This window comes from Sprattus sprattus (genome assembly GCF_963457725.1).
Source record: "Sprattus sprattus genome assembly, chromosome: 1".
Classification (NCBI taxonomy): domain Eukaryota; kingdom Metazoa; phylum Chordata; class Actinopteri; order Clupeiformes; family Clupeidae; genus Sprattus; species Sprattus sprattus.
The window spans coordinates 16,638,490-16,643,299 of record NC_137920.1 but is presented as its reverse complement, the minus strand read 5'-3'; positions in this window follow the sequence as shown (position 1 = coordinate 16,643,299).

Here is a 4,810-nt window from a genome sequence, read left to right as displayed (position 1 = left end):
CAGATATTTCCTCTGCTGGGTGAAGTATTGGGTTTGGCTAAATGTAGCGCAGGGGAGGAGGCACCAGACAAGCTGGCATGCCGTCTCCCAGCTGCCCAGACTGTGGCCTCAGCATTGGCTACCTCAGGTACTCTGACACACATCCTCTTTAGTCCCACAGACACATGCCCTTAAGCTCAGTAATGGTCAGTCATATTTAGTAACGTTCAGTAATGTTAAGTAATGTTCAGTAATGTTAATTAACGACCAGTTGTGTTCAGTCATGTTTAGTAACGTTCAGTAATGTTCAGTAACGTTAAGTGACATTCAGCTCTGTTCAGTAATGTTCCGTAACAATCAGTCTTGTTCAGTAATGTTACGTAATGATCGGTAATGTTCAGTAAAGGGTCGTCACGATCAATAATGTAAAATAATGTCCAGTTGTGTTCAGTAAAGTTTAGTGACATTCAGTAATGTTCCGGAACAATCAGTAATGTTCAGTATGTTCAATACTGATCAGTGATATTTAGTAGCTTTAGTAGCTTTAGTAGCAGTCTTGTTTAGTGACATTAAGTAATGTTCAGTAATATTCTGTAAGGATCAGCAATGTTCAGTAAAGTTTAGTAGCGTCAAGTCATGTTTAATGCCATTCAGTGTTGTTCAGCTCAGCTTGTTATGTTTAGTAATGTTCAGTTATGTTTAGTAAACAGTTTTTTGTAAATTCTAGTTGTGTTCAGTCAGGTTTAGTAACGTTCAGTAATGGTCAGCACTAACTCAGTAACTCAGCTCATGTAAACATTGAACAACCTACAGGTGTTAAAGGCAATTTTGGGGTAGTCCTGTACCAGAAACAGACAGCAGTGTTCAGTAGCTTTTCAGTAACATTCAGAAGCATTCAGTTGATTCAGCTTGTCTAAATATTTAACTCTCTTGGGGTGTTATATAACATCAGCAAGTTGGTGGCTGTTACAGTAAATCTATTTGAAAAGAGTACTACCTGAATCATGTAGCCTGCTTCAGATATATGACTCTAAGTTTGTCCGTGTGTTGAACTGGGCTTAGTGTCTGATGTCCGGGCCTTGCCTTATACGGGAAAGCAGTTACTCCCCAAACAGTACCGTGGAGTTGGTGCCCATTATAATCGGCCCTCTGAGTCCGTGGTATTGTCCACAGCCGCAGTGCATTTGTCAGTGCTCCATTGCAGCTGGACCTGTGAGCTGTGGTGGGGGCCCGCAGAAATGCTTGATCATCTGGAGTTCTCTCTTGCTCCAGACGTATGTGGCTCCACAGGGCCCTCAGAGATCTCTGTCTGCAAGTCTTCCTCCCTCTCTTTCTTTCTCTCTCTCTTTCTCTCACTCTGTCTCTCCCGCTCTCTCTTCTGGAGCTACAGACGTCCGTGTCTCATATCTCTCTCTCTGTTAGTCTCCCTCCCTCTCTCTCTCTCACACTATATCTATTACTCTCTATTACTCTCTTTCCCTGTCTTTCTGTCTAACGCTCTCTGTCTCACTCTCTCTTTCTCTGTCTCTCTCGCTCCAGACGTCCGCTGTGGCGCCACAGGGGCCTCAGAGATCTCTTTCTGCAAGTATCCCTCCCTTTCTCTCTCACTCTGTCTATCACTCTCTCTCACTCTATGTCTCACTTTCTCTGTAACCCCCCCACCCCCCCCCCCACACACACACACACATCTGCCTATCACTCTCTCTCTCCCCAGTTTATAGATGAACATTTTGAAACACAAAAATGAAAGCTGTGTGTAACCTGGATAACTGTATAACAAAGTTCTGGAGTTCTGGAGCTACAGACGTCTGTGGCACCACAGGAGCCTCAGAGATCTCTCTCTGCAAGTCTCCCTTCCTCTCTCTCTCACTCTGTCAATAACTCTCTCTCTCTCTCTCTCTCTGCTGGAGCTACAGACGTCTGTGGCTCATATATCTCTCTCTATAAGCCTCTTTCCACCCTTTTCTCACCCTGTCTATCCCTCTCTCTCCCCCCCCCCCCCCCCCCCTGCACACACAGTCTGCCTATCTATCACTCTCTCTCTTCCCAGCTTATAGATGAACATTTTAAAACAAAAACAAAATAAAGCTGTGTGGTGTAAGTACATGTGTATGGAGCCTGTCCTTCGATGACCCCCAGTCAGATGATATCACCTTTATTCCAGTGATGGCTAGCCTTGCCAAGCTTGGCTGTTATCCGTGGACATAAACTAATTTCTTATATAGAAGTATTTAATACGTTATGATATTACATTCACATACAATAATATTAATGATTATATTGGTGTAGATATTATTATATATATATATATACATATTGTTATTGTTATTGTGCACAGTCCTGGATGCATTGCTATCAGCAGTGAGTCAGTTCTTCTCCATTTGTTTCTTGGCACTTCTCTCTGTCTCTGTCATTCTATCTTTATCTCTCTATCTCTATGTCTTTGTCTGAGTGACTTCTCTTTTGTGCCTTCCAGTCATCCGTATTGCCAGCACTTGGTGGCTAGGCTAGCACTGGTGCTGTTATTTACTGTGCTAGGTGGCTAGGCTAGCGCTGGAGCTGTCCTTTACTGTGATAGGTGGCTAGGCTAGCACTGGTGCTGTTCTTTACTTTAATAGATGGCTAGGCTAGCACTGGTGCTCTGATAGGTGGCTAGGCTAGCACTAATGCTATTCTTTACTCTACTAGCACATTTCGCTGTCAGTGAATATCTTGTGGTGCAGAGCAGAGGTTCTGAACCCTGCACTTCTCCATTGGTTTCAGGGCTCGCAAAATGGCTGAAGTCCTGGCCCAGTCAGGTTTACCCGTCGGGCTACACAAATGTACCAACACCCTGTTCGACGATCTATCAGAAATTAAAAGAGTAAAGTAAAATTGGGATCTAGAAACTTTGGGTTCTCCATCTTCCCCAGCTTTGATTATCTAAACAAACTCATCAGTTGCACTATTGATTAGCTCGACACACCTGCTTCAGCTAATCAAGGACTCTCTCATCATCACAGCTGTGCTTGGAGCATTGAGAGATGGAAAATATTAAGTGCTCCGCTGAGAACCGTTAGGCTAGGCCTTAACCACTGCACTCCTCCAGTGTTCCCAAAACTGTTCCTTTGGCAAGAACAGAGCCCCATCTGGGTGACAGATGTGCGTCTTGTCACATACTGCTTGAACACGTTGTCACCCGCAGCATGTTTTGATAGCCAAACCCACTACCAGCTTTAGTCAGGATGCGCCTTTTTGATGAGGAAAAGAAAGCAATGGGGACCGCAGCGTCAGACTCTGTGACCTGAGCTTGGTCCTTCTAAAAGAGTTGTAGTCATTCAGCTATTTCAGTCGCGAGGGCCGGTAAGGGAAGTTTAAAAAGGGCCTGGCTATAGTGGTGGTAGTGTGATGCAAGACGTTGAAATGGTGATGGTGTTTCGGCCAGGCCTTCATCCACACTCACGCCCTGTTCCCTCCGGAGACCAGTGCTCGCCGACATCTTCCTCATCCTCTTCCTCCGTTCCAACATAGCGGTGCAGAGTTGCCGTACCGGAGTTGTTCTCTGGCTCGCCCCACTTCCTGTGAGCATATATCACTGTCACAATGAGCTAAACGCCTAGATCTCCCAACAGGGCTTTCTTGTGTGAGGGTACCCAGAGGCACGCACACACACACACACACACACACACACACACACACACACACACACACACACACACACACACGCACGCCACACACTGGTTTTAATCTAACACTCTCCATAAGGAGTCTCTACATTAACATCTACGTTTAGTCGTTTATAGCTCGTTTCTAATGGCAACAGGATGGCAGTGGAGGGAAATCAGATTGTCCCAATTTCCACTTTTGGTGTCTCCTTGCTTGTCATATCAAGGACACACGCACACGTGCATGCACACATGCAAGCATGCACTCATGCATGCGCACACACACACACACACACACACACACACACACACACACACACACACACACACACACACACACACACACACACACACACATACACACACACAGACACACACACACACACACACACACACATGAGTCTGATCAAGACTAGTGGTCTATGACATGCATGAAAACCATGTCCACCACCAGGCTACGGTTGCCATGGGTCATAGCTCAGCCACACTGAGCACTGTCTCCTAGAATGTGATGGAGGCCAATACTTGACATGAACCGCCATTCAGTCGGTTTGGATTCTTTAACCCACTCAGTTCAGTAAACAGTTTCTAGGTGTTTCTGAGCAAAACTGTCAGAACTGTTGAAAATAGTGAAAATGTAAATCCCTTGTCTATAAGCCATGGGCATTATTAAGGTTATATACAAAAGAAGGAGCTGGTGGAACAATGTATTCATTTCTGATGACAAGAGGAACTCCATTCCAACCCCTCTTTTCACTGCTAGCAATTTCTCTGCATTTGATATACTAATATATAGGGCTGTGCTCACTGCCAACAATAACTATGAGGACAGCTGTAACTATATCGATATGAGCATCCACACTGACCAACTATAGGGAAAACCTATTGGAAATATAATTCATGTTTTCATGTGATGTTATTCAAATGAGATGGATTCTGATTGGCTGTCATTTGTCGTTGTTTCATTTCATTGTTAATGAAAGTGACGCTCAACAGTATTTATTGTTATTGTTATTGTTATCATTGGCAGTGTGGACAGGCCTTAACTGTTAAATTGTGACATCAATGACATCAACATTCCATGTATTCTTGGAACGCACAAGAGAGGGTAGAATGGCAAAGGTTACATTTTACAGTATATGAGGAATGTGAGCAAATGGGAGATAGGTGAAGATAGGTGAGTGTAC